Source organism: Cheilinus undulatus, linkage group 23 (assembly GCF_018320785.1).
Source record: "Cheilinus undulatus linkage group 23, ASM1832078v1, whole genome shotgun sequence".
NCBI lineage: Eukaryota > Metazoa > Chordata > Actinopteri > Labriformes > Labridae > Cheilinus > Cheilinus undulatus.
Window position 1 is genome coordinate 2,410,141 of NC_054887.1, and position 21,220 is coordinate 2,431,360.

General features: G+C 43.9%; 13 non-coding genes across 13 annotated transcripts; 4 read left to right on the forward strand and 9 right to left on the reverse strand.

The window, feature by feature from the left end:
• Positions 1-883: 883 nt before the first annotated feature.
• Positions 884-955, reverse strand: trnaq-cug. Its single transcript has one exon. It is a non-coding gene; the product is annotated as a tRNA-Gln (tRNA).
• A 621-nt stretch (positions 956-1,576) lies between these two features.
• trnaq-uug lies at positions 1,577-1,648 on the forward strand. Its single transcript has one exon. It is a non-coding gene; the product is annotated as a tRNA-Gln (tRNA).
• Positions 1,649-3,505: 1,857 nt separating this feature from the next.
• Positions 3,506-3,577, forward strand: trnaq-uug. The gene has a single exon. It is a non-coding gene; the product is annotated as a tRNA-Gln (tRNA).
• A 1,624-nt stretch (positions 3,578-5,201) lies between these two features.
• Positions 5,202-5,284, reverse strand: trnal-cag. Its single transcript has one exon. It is a non-coding gene; the product is annotated as a tRNA-Leu (tRNA).
• A 1,012-nt stretch (positions 5,285-6,296) lies between these two features.
• On the reverse strand, positions 6,297-6,368 carry trnaq-cug. The gene has a single exon. It is a non-coding gene; the product is annotated as a tRNA-Gln (tRNA).
• A 378-nt stretch (positions 6,369-6,746) lies between these two features.
• On the reverse strand, positions 6,747-6,829 carry trnal-cag. Its single transcript has one exon. It is a non-coding gene; the product is annotated as a tRNA-Leu (tRNA).
• A 1,783-nt stretch (positions 6,830-8,612) lies between these two features.
• Positions 8,613-8,684, reverse strand: trnaq-cug. The gene has a single exon. It is a non-coding gene; the product is annotated as a tRNA-Gln (tRNA).
• Positions 8,685-9,426: 742 nt separating this feature from the next.
• Positions 9,427-9,498, forward strand: trnaq-uug. Its single transcript has one exon. It is a non-coding gene; the product is annotated as a tRNA-Gln (tRNA).
• A 1,143-nt stretch (positions 9,499-10,641) lies between these two features.
• trnaq-cug lies at positions 10,642-10,713 on the reverse strand. The gene has a single exon. It is a non-coding gene; the product is annotated as a tRNA-Gln (tRNA).
• A 404-nt stretch (positions 10,714-11,117) lies between these two features.
• On the reverse strand, positions 11,118-11,200 carry trnal-cag. Its single transcript has one exon. It is a non-coding gene; the product is annotated as a tRNA-Leu (tRNA).
• A 1,326-nt stretch (positions 11,201-12,526) lies between these two features.
• trnal-uag lies at positions 12,527-12,609 on the reverse strand. The gene has a single exon. It is a non-coding gene; the product is annotated as a tRNA-Leu (tRNA).
• A 260-nt stretch (positions 12,610-12,869) lies between these two features.
• Positions 12,870-12,941, forward strand: trnaq-uug. The gene has a single exon. It is a non-coding gene; the product is annotated as a tRNA-Gln (tRNA).
• A 5,312-nt stretch (positions 12,942-18,253) lies between these two features.
• trnal-cag lies at positions 18,254-18,336 on the reverse strand. Its single transcript has one exon. It is a non-coding gene; the product is annotated as a tRNA-Leu (tRNA).
• Between the last annotated feature and the right edge of the window lie 2,884 nt (positions 18,337-21,220).

Below are 21,220 nucleotides of genomic sequence, written 5' to 3' on the forward strand. Positions count from 1 at the left end.
CCAAACAAACATCAGCTTACTGCGCCCGGCCATGTTTTCCGAGCTTACGCAATGAAACGCATTTACCTCGGAAGTCGGAATTTCTGATCCAGATCTTTCCGAGTTCCGAGTACAATCGAATGCAGCATTAAAGCTTATTAACTGGTTTAATGACGTTACTATGATTAACGATACAACACTGGTTGGAGCAAGACTAGCTGTTATCTAGCTACCTATTAGCTTACCTGATAACTCCATGGCACTGGCGATTTCTTGCCACTCTTGTCCTTGTCATTTCGGTTGTGGTACGACTTGGCAGAGACGTTGAATAAGCATTCTTGGGCTTCCCACAGCTCCACAAGCTGGTCCTCCATTTCAGAAGTCCACTGAACTTTATGATGCTTCAACAGGTCAGCCATGCTTGTTTTTGTTTACGTCTGCTTCCTTGTTCCTCAGTCAGCTTGCTTCCTGATTGGCTACGTTCCGTTTTACATCACAATTCACAGAATCATGAGTTTAACATTTAGTTTAACAGTTTAATATTTACGATTTTTGGCCCCGACCGTTTTTGGAGCCGATTATCGGGACAAATTCTCTCTTAACACACCTCAGACCACAGGATAATCGTCGGGAAGGGGGAAAATCGGGACAAAAACAGGCCGATTATCTTTAAGTGTGTAGCCCGCTTTAGAGAACAGCTGCTTGGTGAAGTATTCAGAATGGGAAAGCCATAACACAATTGCTAGTGTCATCTAAACACGCTATCATGGTCGTCCCGGTCGAACTGGGAGTTTGGGATCTTTCAGGATGGCTGAGGAACTCATGACCATTGAGTTGTTCTCAGCCTGTGCCCAGACCATTGGCGCCCCAGGTCCAGGGCTTACACCTGAATTGGCTTAAAGTAAGGTCCCACCGAGATTCGAACTCGGATTGCTGGATTCAGAGTTCAGAGTGCTGACCATTACACCATGGAACCAGTGGAGAGGCTGCATTCTCTTCCATGTACTTGGACGTGGACACATGTCAGAGTGGCGGCAAGAGGACAACAGACGTATGAAAAGAAATTCCTGTGGAACAGAGCAGAGAATGAAAAGCCAAACCTTGCTGGCTGGACTAAACAAGAACAGCAACACTACCTAATCTGAGAACGCTCTGCCAAACATTCCATTAAAGCTATGTGTATATGCAGAAATCAGGCTGAGCACAGCACAGACATGCTTTCATTATGTGTGAGTACGCATTATTAACTGCTCCAGCTGTCCTGCAAGTTTTGCACTTTCTTGACAACATGTTCTGTGACGCCCAAGATGTTGCAACATGCTGAGGCTGGGTTTCATGTCACAAACAACATGAAGAGAGACAAGAACATACTGTCAGAAGTGGGATTTGAACCCACACCTCCAGATGAGACTGTTACCTGAACACAGCGCCTTGGACTGCTCGGCCATTCTGACTTTATGAGATCCTCTCCCCACAGCCTGCTCCAACGAGCAGACAGAACCACTTTGGAGGAACTGTCATCCTGGTGGGCTTATCAACAATTCACTGCCATATTTCCAGGATCCCACTCCTGTCAACAATGAGCAACTGGACTGGTGGTCCCATGGTGTAATGGTTAGCACTCTGGACTTTGAATCCAGTGATCTGAGATCAAATCTCGGTGGGACCTTCTCTTAAGGCCGGCTCAGAATACGTGATTTAAGCCCGACTATGACGTGGCAGCTCGTCGTCAAAACTCTGGCTGGATCTTTAGAATTGGGAACTACAAACTGTCTTGTAGTGTGACATAATTAATGACACATCCAAGACTCCTTATGATTCCTCACGACCACGATTCTACAAGACTAGCATGTCAGAATTTTTTTGTACATCGTCGTCTAGTTTGACACCCTGACCTGACATTAATGATGTGAATCCTGACGTCTAACAACAGGAGAACATTTGCCCCTTATCTTTGCATCATTATTTACTAGGTTTACCACTTTTATCCCCTTTTTTCCTCCAAACTAATGTTTAATTTTTTTATTTATTTATTTTTTCCTTACGGTATCACATGCATACCTTCAGTTCTATCTGAAGGAGAGCCAGTCCATATTGTCCTACTCTTGATACATCCATACTTATTATCCATAATCCAATCCACAGTTGTTTCTCCTTTTTATGAGCAAAAGGCCGCTACAATCACACAGAGCGCTTCTGTTGTAGAATGATTGACACTCTTTGGCCCACCCCCCGACAACCTGTGATCTCGCACTCAGTCACGAGGACAGTGGTGACGTCAGCATACGCTGAGAGGTCCGGACCACTCTTGTAGTGTGACCAGGCTGTGGCCAAGACAGGACAAAATTTTGGTCGCATAGTCTGACATGGTGCCGTCGTGAACGACCGAAAGAATCGTGTAGTCTGAGCCAGCCTTTAGAGAACACAGCTGCTTGGTGAAGTCTTCAGGATGGGAAAGCCTTCCTCCACAGATGTTGCAGTGTGGTCAAACACAGAATCAGTGCTTCCAAGACACTCCAGCTTGGACGCCTTTGACAACCGTTCCAAAGAAATTCTTTCCAAGTGGACTGGCCATTTCATGGTCAGTGCTGCATAACCATTTGGCAGCAATCTCAGGGTCACCACATTGATGTGGCCACTGAACTACATTCCACAGTTGCTGGTGTCATCTAAACACGCTATCACAGCCATCCTGGTCAAATTGCGAGTTTGGGATTATTCAGGATGACTGAGGAACTCATGACCATTGAGTTGTTCTCAGCCTGTGCCCGGACCATTGGCGCCCCAGGTCCAGGGCTTACACCTGAATTGGCTTAAAGTAAGGTCCCACCGAGATTCGGACTCAGATCGCTGGATTCAGAGTGCAGAGTGCTGACCATTACACCATGGAACCAGTGGAGAGGCTGCATTCTCTTCCATGTACTGGGACATGGACACATGTCAAAGTGACGGCAACAGGACAACAGACGCATGACAAGAAATACCTGTGCATATACCAATACAGAGCATAGACCAATTCATACAACAGGCTTTAAGGGGTTAATAGTGGCAATAAGCAACACTACCTAATCTGAGAACGCTCTGCCAACCATTCCATAAAAGCTATGTGTATATGCAGAAATCAGGCTGAGCACAGCCCAGACATGCTTTCATTATGTGTGAGTACGCATTATTAACTGCTTCAGCTGTCCCGCAAGTTTTGCACTTTCTTGACAGCATGTCCTGTGACGCCCAAGATGTTGCAACATGCTGAGGCTGGGTTTCATGTCACAAACAACATGAAGAGAGACAAGAACATACTGTCAGAAGTGGGATTCGAACCCACACCTCCAGATGAGACTGCTACCTGAACACAGCGCCTTGGACTGCTCAGCCATTCTGACTTTATGAGATCCTCTCCCCACAGCCTGCTCCAACGAGCAGACAGAACCACTTTGGAGGAACTGTCATCCTGCTGGGCTCATCAACAATTCCCTGCCATATTTCCAGGATCCCAATCCTGTCAACAATGAGCAACTGGACTGGTGGTCCCATGGTGTAATGGTTAGCACTCTGGACTTTGAATCCAGTGATCCGAGTTCAAATCTCAGTGGGACCTACTCTTCAGGCCGGCTCAGAATACGTGATTTAAGCCCGACTATGACATGGCAGCTCCTCATCAAAACTCTTGCTTGATTTTGAGAGTCGGGAACGACAAACCGTCTTGTAGTGTGACATAATTGATGACACAACCAAGACTCCTTAAGATTCCTCAAGACCACGATTCTACAAGACTAGCATGTCAGAATTTTTTTGTACATCGTCGTCTAGTTTGACACCCTGACCTGACATTAACGACGTGAATCCTGACGTCTAACAACAGGAGAACATTTGCCCCTTATCTTTGCATCATTATTTACTAGGTTTACCACTTTTATCCCCTTTTTTCCTCCAAACTAATGTTTAATTTTTTTTATTTATTTTTCCTTACGGTATCACATGCATACCTTAAGTTCTATCTGAAGGAGAGCCAGTCCATATTGTCCTCCTCTTGATACATCCATACTTATTATCCATAATCCAATCCACAGTTGTTTCTCCTTTTTATGAGCAAAAGGCCGCTACAATCACACAGAGCGCTTCTGTTGTAGAGTGATTGACACTCTTTGGCCTGCCCCCCACCAAGCTGTGATCTCGCACTCAGTGGCGGTGACAGTGGTGACGTCAGCATATGCTGAGCGGTCCGGACCGCTCTTGTAGTGTGACCAGGCTGTGGCCAAGACAGGACAAGATTTTGGTCACATAGTCTGACATGGTGCCGTCGTGAACGACCAAAAGAATCGTGTAGTCTGAGCCAGCCTTTAGAGAACACAGCTGCTTGGTGAAGTATTCAGAATGGGAAAGCCTTCCTCCACAGATGTTGCAGTGTGGTCAAACACAGAATCAGTGCTTCCAAGACACTCCAGCTTGGACGCCTTTGACAACCGTTCCAAAGAAATTCTTTCCAAGTGGACTGGCCATTTCATGGTCAGTGCTGCTTAGTCATTTAGCAGTAATCTCAGGGTCACCACATTGATGTGGCCTCTGAACTACATTCCACAATTGCTGGTGTCATCTAAACACGCTATCACAGCCATCCTGGTCAAATTGCGAGTTTGGGATCATTCAGGATGACTGAGGAACTCATGACCATTGAGTTGTTCTCAGCCTGTGCCCGGACCGTTGGAGGCCCAGGTCCAGGGCTTACACCTGAATTGGCTTAAAGTGAGGTCCCACCGAGATTCGGACTCAGATCGCTGGATTCAGAGTCAAGAGTGCTGACCATTACACCATGGAACCAGTGGAGAGGCCACATTCTCTTCCATGTACTGGGACATGGACACATGTCAAAGTGACGGCAACAGGACAACAGACGCATGACAAGAAATACCTGTGCATATACCAATACAGAGCATAGACTAAAAAGCTAAACCTTGCTGGCTGGACTAAACAACAAGGACAGCAACACTGCCCAATCCATGAATGCTCTGCCAAATATTCTATTAAAGCTACATGTATATGCAGAAAGGGTGAGCAAGGCACAGACATGCTTTGATTGAGTGTGAGCACACATTATGAACTGCTCCAGCTGTCCTGCAAGTTTTGCACTTTCTTGTCAGCATGTCCTCTGACGCCCAAGATGTTGTGACATGCTGAATCTGGGTTTCACGTCACAGACAACATGAAGAGGGACAAGAACATACTGTCAGAAGTGGGATTCGAACCCACGCCTCCAGAGGAGACTGCGACCTGAACGCAGCGCCTTAGACCGCTCGGCCATTCTGACTGTACAATCATGCCTCTCGACAGCCAGATCTGGCAAATATAGCCTTGGAAGCTGTTTTCAGAAGCTGGAGCGCTTTTACACCTCATGGCTTGGACATGCTGATTGAAGTCTGTTCCAGGATTGGGCAAACAGTAAACCAACACTGCAAATGTGCCAAAACGTTCCAAAGAAATTCTTTCCAAGCTGACTGGCCATTTCATGGTCAGTGCTGCATAGTCATTTGGCAGCAATCTCAGGGTCACCACATTGATGTGGCCACTGAACTAAAGCGGGGTACACACATAAGGATTTTCTAAACCTTCAAAGATTATTGATCTGTTGGAGACCCCACACATGAAGATAAAAATCAGACATTGAACAGTTTTGATTGTTCTGTGTTTGGTGTGCTCCCATAATCTCATCACAGCACACCACACACATCATGATTCTGTCCCACCACCGATCTAGAATCTCGTCCTCCAGAAATGTTGCGTGATCACACGTGATCTAACAAAAACGGAAAAATCATAAACTAAAATAAAAGAAAAGACTGTGGAGGAAATCCTGGAGACAGCGTGAACACGGACTTTATAGTCTACTGGGTGAGCTAGAGGTGAGTTGTTGTCAGTCAGCTCGCTACTTGATTGGCTACATTCCGTTCCACGTCACAATTCACGGAGTCATGACTCAGGAGTCGTCTGCTTTCCCCACACACATGAGGATTTTTGATACGATTGTCAGCCCCAACCGTTTTAGGAGCCAATTATCGGGACAAATTCACTCTTAACACGCCTCAGACCACAGGATAATCTGATAGGGTAATCTAATAAGACATAATATAATCGGGCGTTTGCCGTCCTTGGTCGGGAAGATGACACAATTGCTAGTGTCATCTAAACACGCTATCATGGCCGTCTCTGTCAAATTGAGAGTTTGGGATCTTCCAGAATGGCTGAGGAACTCATGACCATTGAGTTGCTCTCAGCCTGTGCCCAGACCATTGAAGGCTTTCACCTGAATTGGCTTAAAGAAAAGGTTCCACCGAGATTTGAACTCGGATTGCTGGATTCAGAGTCCAGAGTGCTGACCATTACACCATGGAACCAGTGGAGAGGGTGCATTCTCTTCCATGTACTGGGACATGGACACATGTCAAAGTGATGGCGAGAGGACAATAGACGCATGAAAAGAAATACCTGTGCAAATACCAATACAGAACATAGACTAAAAAGTTGAACCTTGCTGGCTGGACTAAACAACAAAGAAAGCAAAAATGACCAACCTGAGAAAGTTATGTGTATATGCAGAAATCGGGCTGAGCACAGTCCAGACATGCTTTCATTGACCGTGAGCTCGCATTATTAACAGCTGTCCTGTTAGTTTTGCAGTTTCTTGTCAGCATGTCCTCTGACGCCCAAGATGTTGTGACAGGCTGAATCTGGGTTTCACGTAACAGACAACATGAAGAGGGACAAGAACATACTGTCAGAAGTGGGATTCGAACCCACGCCTCCAGAGGAGACTGCGACCTGAACGCAGCGCCTTAGACCGCTCGGCCATTCTGACTGTTTGTAGATTCCTCGGTGGGACCTTCTCAGCGACATATAGCTTTTTCCAGAAGCTGGAGTGCTTTAACACCTCACGGCTTGGACATGCCGAATAAAGTTTGTTCCAAGATCAGACAAACAGTAAATCAACACTTCAAATGTGCCAAAACAGGCAGACAGAACCACTTTGGAGGAACTGTCATCCTGGTGGGCTCATCAACAATTCCCTGCCATATTTCCAGGATCCCACTCCTGTCAACAATGAGCAACTGGCCTCATGGTCCCATGGTGTAATGGTTAGCATGCTGGACTTTGAATCCAGTCATCAGAGTTCAAATCTCCATGTGACCTTCTCTTAGAGAACACAGCTGCTTGGTGAAGTCTTCAGCATGGGAAAGCCTTCCTCCATAGATGTTGCAGTGTGGTCAAACACACAATCTATGCTTCCAAAAGAGTCCAGCTTGGACGCCTTTGCCAACCGTTCCAAACAAATTCTTTCCAAGTGGACTGGCCATTTCATGGTCAGTGCTGCATAATCATTTGGCAGCAATCTCAGGGTCACCACATTGATGTGGCCACTGAACTAAATTTCACAATTGCTAGTGTCATCTAAAGAAGCTATCACAGGCATCCAGGTCAAGTAGGGAGTTTGGAAGGAAAAGCCAATCCTTGCTGGCTGGACTAAACAACAAAGACAGCAGCACTGCCCAATCTGAGAATGCTATGCTAAATATATCATTAAAGCTACCTGTATATGCAGAAATAAGGTTGCGCACAGACCAGACATATTTTCACTTGCTGCGGTCACAAAAGCATTTTTTTCACCACCAGAATTAACACATTCAGATCAGGGATTAAAACGTCAACAATTAGCCATAGAGGAAGAAATTCTTCTTGTGTTTCTAAACAATAGCTGTGACTTTACACCTCAGATCGTTTTCAACTCATCCTCTCGCGACACTATTGGATTGTTTCACTCACTCCTGTCTGTACTTTGTAAAATCTTTATGCCTACTTTTATTTTGCATCAAAAATGGACCTTGATTGTGTACTGCAGGCAGTTCTGGCGTTTCTGGTGTCTACCCTGTTTAAGCACCAAGCTCAGCTGCACAAACTGCTGCAGTCGATTCAGAGTAGGAGGATGCAGTTGGACTCTTTTATCACATGAACACAAATTAATTTAATGCGCCTTCCTCTTCCAAAAACAAGGAGCCACTGGGTGAAGGCCTGAGGTCAAGACTGGCGCCAAACATGTCAAATGATAAGACAGTCATTCATGAAGCTATGTACCTTGATGGAGAGCTACATGGAGGTTACTGTGAGAGCATAGACTAAAAAGCCAAGACTTGCTGGCTGGACTAAACAACAAGGACAGCAACACTGCCCAGTCTGAGTAAGCTACGTGTATATGCAGAAATCAGGCTGAGCACAGACCAGACACAATTCACGGAGTCATGACTCAGGAGTTGTCTGCTTTCCCCACACACATGAGGATTTTTGATACGATTGTCAGCCCTGACCATTTTAGGAGCCAATTATTGGGACAAATTCACTGTTAACACGCCTCAGACCACAGGATAATCTGATAGGATAATCTAATAAGACATAATATAATCGGGCGTTTGCCGTCCTTGGTCGGGAAGATGACACAATTGCTAGTGTTATCGAAACACACTCTCATGGCCGTCTCAGTTTAACTGGGAGTTTGGGATCTTTCAGGATGGCTGAGGAACTGATGACCATTGAATTGTTCTCAGCCTGTGCTCGGCCATCACAGCTTACACATGGAATGGCTTAAAGTAAGGTCCCACTGAGATTTGAACTCGGATCGCTGGATTCAGAGTCCAGAGTGCTGACCATTACACCATGGAACCAGTGCAGAGACTGAACTCTTTTTCCATGTACTGGGACATGGACACATGTCAGAGTGAAGGCAACAGGACAACAGACGCATGACAAGAAATTCCTGTGGAACAGAGCAGAGAATGAAAAGCCAAACCTTGCTGGCTGGACTAAACAAGAACAGCAACACTACCTAATCTGAGAATGCTCTGCCAAATATCCCATTAAAGCTACATGTATATGCAGAAAGGCTGAGCACAGCCCAGACATGCTTTCATTGTGTGTGAGCACACATTAACTGCTCCAGCTGTCCTGCAAGTTTTGCACTTTCTTGTCAGCATGTCCTCTGACACCCAAGATGTTGTGACATGCTGAGGCTGGGTTTCATGTTACAGACAACATGAAGAGAGACAAGATCATACTGTCAGAAGTGAGATTCAAACCCACGCCTCCAGAGGAGACTGCAACTTGAACACAGCACCTTGGACTGCTCGGCCATTCTGACTTTATGAGCTCCTCTCCCCACAGCCTTATCCGCCAAATATAGCCTTGGAAACTATTTTCAGACGCTGGAGTGCGTTTACACCTCAGGGCTTGGACATGCTGATTTAAGTCTGTTCCAAGATTGGACAAACAGTAAATCAACACTGCAAATGTGCCAAAACGTGCAGACAGAACCACTTTGGAGGAACTGTCATCCTGGTCGGCTCATCAACAATTCACTGCCATATTTCCAGGATCCCACTCCTGTCAACAATGAGCAACTGGACTGGTGGTCCCATGGTGTAATGGTTAGCACACTGGACTTTGAATCCAGTGATCCGAGTTCAAATCTCAGTGGGACCTTCTCTTAAGGCCGGCTTAGAATACATGATTTAAGCCCGACTGTGACGTGGCAGCTCGTCGTCAAAACTCTGGCCTGATTTTGAGAGTCGGGAACGACAACCCGTCTTGTAGTGTGACATAATTAATGACGCGTCCAAGACTCCGTATGATTCCTCATGGCCACGATTCTACTAGACTAGCATGTCATGTTTTTTGTACATCGTCGTCTAGTTTGACACCCTGACCTGACATTAACGACGTGAATCCTGACGTCTAACAACAGGAGAACATTTGCCCCTTATCTCTGCATCATTATTTACTAGGTTTACCACTTTAATCCCCCCCCCAAACCAATGTTTAATTTTTTTATTTATTTATTTTTCCTTATGGTATCACATGCATACCTTAAGTTCTATCTGAAGGAGAGCCAGTCCATATTGTCCTACTCTTGATACATCCATACTTATTATCCATAATCCAATCCACAGTTGTTTCTCCTTTTTATGAGCAAAAGGCCGCTACAATCACACAGAGCGCTTCTGTTGTAGAGTGATTGACACTCTTTGGCCCGCCCCCCGACAACCTGTGATCTCGCACTCAGTGGCGGGGAAGGTGGTGACGTCAGCATACGCTGAGAGGTCCGGACCACTCTTGTAGTGTGACCAGGCTGTGGCCAAGACAGGACAAGATTTTGGTCACATAGTCTGACATGGTGCCGTCGTGAACGACTGAAAGAATGGTGTAGTCTGAGCCAGCCTTTAGAGAACACAGCTGCTTGGTGAAGTATTCAGAATGGGAATGCCTTCCTCCACAGATGTTGCAGTGTGGTCAAACACACAATCTATGCTTCCAAGACACTCCAGCTTGGACGGCTTTGACAACTGTTCCAAACAAATTCTTTCCAAGTGGACTGGCCATTTCATGGTCAGTGCTGCATAACCATTTGGCAGTAATCTCAGGGTCACCACATTGATGTGGCCTCTGAACTACATTCCACAATTGCTGGTGTCATCTAAACACGCTATCACAGCCATCCTGGTCAAATTGCAAGTTTGGGATCATTCAGGATGACTTACGAACTCATGACCATTGAGTTGTTCTCAGCCTGTGCCCGGACCGTTGGTGGCCCAGGTCCAGGGCTGACATCTGAATTGGCTTAAAGTAAGGTTCCACTGAGATTTGAACTCGGATCACCGGAGTCAGAGTCCAGAGTGCTGACCATTACACCATGGAACCAGTGGAGAGGCTGCATTCTCTTCCATGTACTGGGACATGGACACATGTCAAAGTGACGGCAACAGGACAACAGACGCATGGCAAGAAATACCTGTGCATATACCAATACAGAGCATAGACTAAAAAGCTAAACCTTGCTGGCTGGACTAAACAACAAAGACAGCAGCACTGCCCAATCCATGAATGCTCTGCCAAATATTCTATTAAAGCTACATGTATATGCAGAAAGGCTGAGCACGGCCCAGACATGCTTTCATTGAGTGTGAGCTCGCATTATTAACTGCTCCAGCTGTCCTGTGAGTTTTGCAGTTTCTCATCAGCATGTCCTCTGACGCCCAAGATGTTATGACATGCTGAATCTGGGTTTCACATCACAGACAACATGAAGAGGGACAAGAACATACTGTCAGAAGTGGGATTCCAACCCACGCCTCCAGAGGAGACTGCGACCTGAACGCAGCGCCTTGGACCGCTCGGCCATTCTGACTATCCAATCATGCCTCTCGACAGCCAGATCTGGCAAATATAGCCTTGGAAGCTGTTTTCAGAAGCTGGAGCGCTTTTACACCTCATGGCTTGGACATGCTGATTGAAGTCTGTTCCAGGATTGGGCAAACAGTAAACCAACACTGCAAATGTGCCAAAACGTTCCAAAGAAATTCTTTCCAAGCTGACTGGCCATTTCATGGTCAGTGCTGCATAGTCATTTGCCAGCAATCTCAGGGTCACCACATTGATGTGGCCACTGAACTAAAGCGGGGTACACACATAAGGATTTTCTAAATCTTAAGAGATTATTGATCTGTTGGAGACCCCACACATGAAGATAAAAATCAGGCATTGAACAGTTTTGATTGTTCTGTGTTTGGTGTGCTTCCATAATCTCATCACAGCACACCACACACATCATGATTCTGTCCCACCACCGATCTAGAATCTCGTCCTCCAGAAATCTTGCGTGATCACACGTGATCTAACAAGAACGGAAAAATCATAAACTAAAAAAACAAACAATAGGAATGGGAAAGCCTTGTGGTCAAACACAGAATCAGTGCTTCCAAGACACTCCAACTTGGACGGCTTTGTCAACCGTTCCAAACAAATTCTTTCCAAGTGGACTGGCCATTTATTGGTCAGTGCTGCATAACCATTTGGCAGCAATCTCAGGGTCACCACGTTGATGTGGCCACTGAACTAAATTCCACAATTGCTGGTGTCATCTAAACACGCTATCAGAGCCGTCCCGGTCAAATTGGGAGTTTGGGATCTTTCAGGATGGCTGGGGAACTCATGACCATTGAGTTGTTTTCAGCCTGTACCTGCACCATTGGAGCCCCAGGTCCAGGGCTTACACCTGAATTGGCTTAAAGTAAGGTCCCAATGAGATTTGAACTCGGATCGCTGGATTCAGAGTTCAGAGTGCTGACCATTACACCATGGAACCAGTAGAGAGGCTGTATTCTCTTACATGTACTGGGACATGGACACATGTCAAAGTGGCAACAGGACAACAGACGCATGACAAGAAATACCTGTGGAACAGAGTAGAGACTGAAAAGCCAATCCTTGCTGGCTGGACTAAACAACAAGGACATCAACACTGCCCAATCCATGAACGCTGTGCCAAATATCCCATTAAAGCTACGTGTATATGTAGAAATAAGCTGCACACAGCCCAGACATGCTTTCATTGAGTGTGAGCATGCATTATGAACTGCTCCAGCTGTCCTGCAAGTTTTGCAGTTTCTTGTCAGCATGTCCTCTGACGCCGGCTTTTACCTTACAGACAACATGAAGAAAGACAAGAACATACTGTCAGAAGTGGGATTTGAACCCATGCCTCCAGAGGAGACTGTGATCTAAACACAGTGCCTTGGACCGCTCGGCCATTCTGACAATTTGAAAACCCCTTGCAACAGCCTGCTCTCCGACATATACCTTTTTCCAGAGGCAGGAGTGCTTTCACACCTCACGGCTTGCAAATGCCGGTTAAAGTCTGTTCCAAGATCAGACAAACAGTAAATCAACACTGCAAATGTGCCAGAACATGGAGGCAGAACCACTTTGTAAGAACAGTCATCCTGCTGGGCTCATCAACAATTCCCTGTCATATTTCCAGGATCCCACTCCTGTCAACAAAGAGCAACTGGGCTGGTGGTCCCATGGTGTAATGGTTAGCACACTGGACTTTGAATCCAGTGATCTGAGTTCAAATCTCAGTGAGACCTTCTCTGGATGAGAAAGCCTTCCTCCAGAGATGTTGCAGTGTGGTCAAAAACACAATCTATGCTTCCAAGACACTCCAGAGGCCTGTACGACAAAGCTGTATTAATAAGTCCTGGATATCTCTCCGCTAGCTGGTTTTACTTATCAAGACGTTTGCAATCTGGATCAGCTATATGACAAAGCTGGTTATCAACTTGCTAATTGCAGCCAGGGTTTTCCAATCTGGATCAGTGCGCGCTCACATAAAAGGGGTGGTGTTTGCAGTGTCTGTCCAATCACAAACATGGAAAAAGCCTGTAGAGCAGTGTCTTTTCAGTGGAGGAACAGACAATCATTCTTCAAAAATATCAGGAATTTGAATCAATCATCCAGGCCAGAAGCAACAGTGTCGCCGCAGCAAAAGCCAGGAATGAATGCTGGCGGAAAATTGCTGACTCTGTTAATGCGTAAATTCGTCAGACTATACAAAATTAATTTATGGGACAATTTAAACTGACAGCACTCTGATCACTCAGTTTCACTTTATTATGGCACAGATGTTTGGGGCAGAGCTTCCTCGGCGAATTTTGTGTTGTAATATTAATTCCTTGCACGTTCCATTGATCCATGTTTCTGCAGTTAAAGTTTTTACACACTGTCTGTTATTTTCGGATCCGTAATCCGAAAAAAAAACTGTCACTCACTCGGACCTTGCACACTGGATCCGATGCGTTTTTATTTGCCTTCACTGTGAAAATTCATAAAAGGTGGCAAATAGTTTAGTACTGTGAGCCACTCTGTCACTCCTTTAAAATCCTGCTGGATCCATCCTGACAGAGAGCTCCATTCAGCACCTGCTCATGCGTCATAGCACAGAGACAAGTTGAAGAGATGGAGGGCAACTTCTGAACTACACTGAACTACATTCCACAATTGCTAGTGTCATCTAAAGAAGCTATCACGGCCGTAATAGTGTGATTAATCTTCAATCTTGATCTTTATGAGGGTGGATCACTCTTTGACACTTTAAAATCCCTGGTCTAAGATACTTTTGCTGCTGTTAATTAGAATTTCCCTCGTGGGACTAATAAAGGAATATCTTATCTTATTTCTTATGTAGGTGATTTTTAAGATTTGATTAATCCACTTTCCCCACATTTTTAATTTTTGAGTGTAGGAACATTGCACACTTATTCTAATGTTTTGGATGCAGATGACATTCAATTCAGCTCACTTCTTTGTAGCATACTCTTATCCAAACACACGCTGACAAACAGCTGTCTGTGACTTCATGGGATACTGCTGTGACGGTTTTAAGCCTGGTCCAAGGTTGCTTGCATCCCCATCTTGTGGACTTAAAAGGGACTACAGAGGAAGTGGTGTGGAGGATTGCAACAGCTTATTCTCAGCAAAAGTAAACTGTATATTGGCATGAATTATGTTTAAATGTATTATCACCTTCATAATGATGTAAATTCACAAGTCTTTTGTGCAGTGTGCAATAACCGACAAGTGTTAAAGTTACTAAAGCCCTTACGGGTGACATAAAAACAAGAACAATTCTGTTAAAAACGATCTTAAAGTTATGTTTTAGATAGTTATGCTTCTGTAGGCTTGGACTGCAAGGGGAACTGGCACTAAACTGGCTGCTTTAAAGGTGTTTTTATTGTGACAGGTGAAAAATGAGTTACGATAGCCCAAACAGGAGGAAATGAATGCATGAATAATCCTCTCCATCTGAGCTAGATTGAAGTGATGGCTCTGAGAATTTAAAAAAAATGTATGCATATGAAATTAAAGTAGTAAAGTACATCTAACATACCCTACTACCAATGATCACTCGATCAATATCAGTAATCAACCACACTTATCAACGAGGGCATACCCTGTAAGTAGACCTTTCACTGGTGTTCTGGGCTGACAGCTGCTAATCAAGGTCAGGGGTGTAGCTAGGAATTTTGGGCCCCCAGAAATCATTTACACAGGGCCCCCCTTAACCAGCAAGACAAGCAACATATGTTGAGTCTGTTTTACAAATATCTCTGCATTTTAATGTATTTTTGAAACATAATTTCCCCATTTGTGAGCAACATTTTTAGCATGGTTAAATGAAATTTACATGCACTATTTCCCAGCACTGTACTATATCATTTGGACATTTTTAAGGGAGGAGCAGTATTGTATTTTACTCTACTTGATACAGATTACAGTCAGTTGACTGATTCATTTAGTCCAGTGTTACTCAACCCTGCTCAACCAAAGAGCCAAATTGTTGAAAAATGCATTTGAAAGAGCCACAATCAAAGTGGTAAAAAGTGGCAAAAACAGCTTGAAATAGCAATAAAAATAAGTTAAAGGTGGCAACAATGGTCCAATAGTGACAAACACTGGGAAAAAAAGTGGCAAAAATGGGAAGAAAACATGACTAAACTGGGCAAAAATCAGAAAAAAAGGTGGGAATAATTGGCAAAAAGAGGCATTTACTTGCAAAACTCAGCTTAAATAGGCGAGAAGTGGCATAAAGACAAAAAGGGGAAAACAATTGCAAAAAGCAGGATAAAAGTGTCAAAAATGCGTGAGAGGTTGCATAGAGAAGTGGCAAAAAATGTCTAAAAGCAGCAAACACTGGGAGAAAAATGGCAAAAAAAGGGCAAGAAGTGGCAAAAATGGGTGGAAAGTGACCAAAAAAATGACTTAAAGGTGGCAAAAATGGTCCCAAAGTGACAAGAACACAGCAAAAAATGAGTGAAAAGTGACTAAACTGGGCAAAAATCAGAATAAAGGAGGAAAAATGGGCAAAAAGTGTCATTTAATTGCAAAAGGCAGCTTAGATAGATGAGAAGTGGCAAAAAGAAGTTGCAAAAATGGGCAAAAAGCAGCAAACAGCTGGAGAAACATGGCAAAAAAGACAGGAAGTGGCAAAAATGGATGGAGAGTGACCAAAAAATTAGTTAAAGGTGGCAAAAATGATCCCAAAGTGGCAAAAATGGGGCAAAAAAATGAGTGAAAAGTGACTTTAATCGGCAATAAGCATCAAAGAGTGGCAAAATGGGAAATAAGTGGCATTCAATACAAAAGGCAGCTTAAATGGGTGTTGAGAATCACTGTTTGTCACTTTTGATTTAATAACGTCACTAATTACTAAAGAAAAATAAATCAAATCACACTTTTCATTGCAGGCTTCTGAAGGGCCCCTCCCTCCCGGGCCCAGGTAATCACTGCCCTTTTTCCCCCCTGTGCTACGCCCATGATCAAAGTTCAGAAGCCATTTGGGCGTGGTCGAGTTGAAAGCTGACCAATCATAAGAGGGTCAGTGGCTGACTTTGGTCTTTGCCTTCGAATTGCCAAAACTAAAGGTGTGTTTAGACCAATTAGATTTTTTTCTTGTCTTTACAGAGCTGATTTGGATGTGCCTGAGAACTTCATCTGTATTTTCCATGGGACACCTCTTCTGCAGAGTGGTAGGGTGTGCAGGTCTCCTTGGCCCAGATGGACTCCTTTGCTTAGTTGCGGCAGCAAGTGAGGACCCCAGCTGGAGCACTGGTGGCTGCATGAAAGAGAGGAAGTTGATCACAGTGTGTCACTAAAACAGCAAGCCTCTTTACTTTTATAACATCTCAACTTGTATTAAAGGCGACCTAACATTTTTCCTCAGAGATATGCGTTCTGAGATATGTGGCACAAGAATGAGTGCATATTAGTGACATATAATCAGTGTGACCATTACTCTCAAGATTTTAAACAGTTTCAGAGTGTTTCGGGGTTGTATCTGACTAAAACGACCCAAAATAAGCTACCAAGTGAGCAAAGTTACTGACATGTTTTCAGTTTATTTCCCCATTGTGCTGACTCCTCAGAACTGCATGTGTCATATTACATTGTGGTAATGAATCTGTGTGCAGGCCCAGTTGGGCTTGTCTCTCAAATTTGGTATTCAGAATGAATAATAAATCAGTATTGGAAGAATCACATCCCCCAGGTATTTCAACAATGAACAGCATGTTTAAACACATATATAACTTGTCAAATTATTACCACGCCTGTAGCAACTGGCACTGAACATGACAGAAAATATCATTCATAACTTTCGGCTCATAGTAACTTTAGCAAGATGTTTGATTGAACAAAACTGAGGCAGTATGAATTACAGCGAATATTTATTTCTTTCAAAACAGCCACTGTTGAGACTAAATCCCTTTAGTAAGCCCTTGGACAAATCAGGAACCAGAAGTACTGGAAGTTCCACCCACATTCGTAGCTACAGCTGACCCCCCAAAATAAGGTGGATAGTGCATATAATTAGGATGGTATTTGAAGTGATCTTTGATCGTATAATTCTGTTCATTATTTATTAACTCGCTGCTGCTCTGGCTGGAGAAGCACTGCAATTTCATTGTATACCTGATGTGCAATGACAATAAAGGTATCTTGTCTTATCTCATCTCATCTTATCTTATCTTATCTTAATGACAACTTTCTTTACAAGTTAGTAAGCAAAAATGACACCTCTTGTCATAATGTTCCTGTATTTTACTACTTTGACAGTGTGCTGTTCAATTATGTGAGTTAACGTGTTGCTTCCTGTAACATGAGCGCCATCTGCTGGGTTAGCTCAACGCCTTAACCCCAAACTTCTCGCTGCGGTAAAGCTAGCCTCCACTTCTGAAACGACAGTCAAGCCAGCCCCCACAAGGTTTTGTGGTGCACATAAAGAAGACACATTACGGCAAAGACGTGAACCAATTGTATTTCAAAATGAAAGGCCGTGCTGGTGTGATAACGATTTATGAGAAGGAGGTCGACTTAAGACAATGACACGATACACTCTTGTGGGATATCAAAATAAAAGCCACCAGAAAAACATCAAATTCACTTTATTCCTTACATGTTTTAACTTGGATTAAATATGAACTCCCTGTTACCACAGACTCATTCCACCTGAAATTGATAGTTGGCAACCCCACAATGCATCTGGCACAGGAACAAGGCAAACTGAAGTGGAATTTCAGAATAAAAGCCTTCTCAAATGTGTCACATCCACTGTCTAACTGCCTCACTTTGAATTTAAATAATTACAAAAGCACAGAATGGAAAGCCAAACCTTCCTGGGTGGACTAAAAAACAAGGACATCAACACTGCCCAATCTGAGAATGCTCTGCCAAATATTCCATTAAAGCTACGTGTATATGCAGAAAGTGTGAGAAAACGTTACTAACCAATCCAGCTGTCCTACAAGTTTTGCAGTTTCTTGTCAGCACATCCTCTGACGCCCAAGATGTTGTGTCAGGCTGAGGCTGGGTTTCATGTTAAAGACAACATTAAGAGAGAAGCCACTGTCAGAAGTGGGATTTGAACCCACGCCTCCAGATGAGACTGCGACCTGAATGCAGCACCTTGAACCGCTCGGCCATTCTGACTGTTTTGAAAAAACCTTGCCACAGCCTGCTCTGGCAAATACAGCCTTGGGAGCTGTTTTCAGTGCTTTTACACCTCACGGCTTGGACAGTCTGATTTAAGTCTGTTCCAAGATCGGACAAACCCCGTTGGAGGAACTGTCATCCTGGTGCGCTCATCAACAATTCCCTGCCATATTTCCAGGATCCCACTCCTGTCCTGTCCTCCAGGGCAACTGGACTCATGGTGTAATGGTTAGCACTCTGGACCTTGAATCTAGTTATCGGAGTTCAAATCTCAGTTGGACTTTCTCTTAGAGAACACAACTGCTTGGTGACGTATTCAGGATGGGAAAGCCTTCCTTCAGAGACGTTGGAGTGTGGTCAAACACACAATCTATGCTTCCAAAACACTCCAGCTTGGACCCCTTTGTCAACTGTTACAAACAAATTCTTTCCAAGTGGACTGGCCATTTCATGGTCAGTGCTGCATAGTCATTTGTCAGCTGTCAGCAATCTCAGGGTCACCACTGAACTACATTCCACAATTGCTAGTGTCATCAAAACACACTATCACAAGTTGGGAGTTTGGGATCTTTCAGGATGGCTGAGGACCTTATGACCATTTAGTTGTTCTCAGCCTGTGCTGGGACCATCACAGCTTACAAGTGGAATGGGTTAAAGTAAGGTCCCACCGAGATTTGAACTCAGATTGCCAGATTCAGAGTCCAAAGTGCTGACCATTACACCATGAAACCAGTGGAGAGGGTGCATTCTCTTCCATGTACTGGGACATGGACACATGTCAAAGTGACGGCAACAGGACAACAGACATATGAAAAAATACCTGTGGAACAGAGACGAGAAGGAAAAGCCAGTCCTTCCTGGCTGGACTAAACAATGAGGACAGCAACACTGACCAATCTGAGAACGCTGTGCCAAATATTCCATTAAAGCTACGTGTATATACAGAAATAAGGTTGCGCACAGCCCAGACATGCTTTCCTTGAGTGTGAGCACGAATTATTAACTGCTCCAACTGGCCTGTTAGTTTTGCAGTTTCTTGTCAGCATGTCCTCTGACGCCCAAGATGTTTCGACATGCTGAAGCAGTCTTTTACATTACAGACAACATGAAGAGGGACAAGAACATACTGTCAGAAGTGGGATTCGAACCCAAGCCTCCAGACAAGACTGCAACCTGAACACAGCGCCTTGGATCGCTCGGCCATTCTGAACGTTTGAAAATACCTTGCCACAGCCTTCTCTGCGACATATAGCTTTTTCCAGAAGCTGGAGTGCTTATACACCTCACGACTTGGACATGCTGAATCCAGTTTGTTCCAAGATTGGACAAACAGTAAATCAACACTTCAAATGTGCCAAAACACGCAGACAGAACCCCATTGGAGGAACTGTCATCCTGGTGGGCTCATCAACAATTTCCCTCCCATATTTCCAGGATCCCACTCCTGTCAACAAAGGGCAACTGGACTCATGGTCCCATGGTGTAATGGTTAGCACTCTAGACCATCGATATATATAGAAGAGTAGATACGACACGCCCCTCTGAGCTGCGTGCCTATGGCGAGGCTAAGCTAGTGGGGGCAAAAGTGTCGGGGCATTCCATGGTTGTAGATGTCAAGAAAACTAGAACAACAAGGATGCCTGCACATTGTGCTGCATACAGTAGCACACTGCACCGTACGGTTGAAACAAGGAAACTGGAAATAACCTTTCATAGGTAAAAATAGTTTTTGGCTCTTTTTTCATTATTAAATCTTGTAGAGAGCTTCAGTAAATACCTGGCTACTAGCAAAACATTAACGCGAGCTAGCAGCTTGACAGCTACATACCAGGCGATTAATAGTAGCTGTAGTATAGTTGTACAAGCAGCAGTAGTAGTATAAGTAGCCTTTAGAGTCCTAGCAGTAGTATCAGCATTTGTAATAGTATTACCAGTTGTAGTAGCAGTGCCAGTATCAGCAGTAGTAGTTGGTGTACTACCACTACTAGTACTAGAAGTAGTTCTATACGTTATAGTTACATGTATAGTTATATACTTTATTTAAGTCCAAGGTGAAGTGTTACTATTTATTCAGTGACACGCACGACAATTTCAATTTACCTGTTTCTAACTTGTACAAATAGCAATAAACTATTCTTTTCTATCTCCACAGAGCGTGTTTGTTTCTATAAATATAGAGAGTGAGAGAGAGATAAGGAGGGAGAGAGAGACAAATTAATATTGATGATTATTTGATTACTTTACAATTAAATCTTTTGATCTAAAAACATATTTTCTATATATGTATATCTTTATCTTTCTATTTTTATACATACAACTTTATGTCTATGTATATACATTTATGAATATTTAATGGCTGAACATAAACGATTCCAAAACCTCTGGACTTAAAGAGTAAAATAACTAAAATTGTAGGCTACATTAGTAGAAAAAACCTTTTCCGTTTTTTTCTTTTAAAATCAAATGTTCTGTATTATTTGCACATGTTTTGACGTTGACAATAAAGCAAACCGGATGAAAATTGGTTGAGAAATGAGCAAGTTATGATTTATTTTCAATGTACATGCATTGCCTTTAATGAGAACGTCGCCCCTGCCAAGATGGCCGCCACGTAGGCACGTCGCTTAGCAGGCTGCTACAGCGCGCTGCTACAGCGCGCTGGCGTATCTATTGTTCTACAGATATCTATGCTCTAGACTTTGAATCCAGTGATCCGAGTTCAAATCTCAGTTGGACCTTCTCTGAGAGAACACAGCTGCTTGGTGAAGTCTTCAGGATGGGAAAGCCTTCCTCCAGAGATGTTGCAGTGTGGTCAAACACACAATCTATGCTTCAAAAACACTCCAGCTTGGATGCTTTTGTCAACCGTTCCAAACAAATT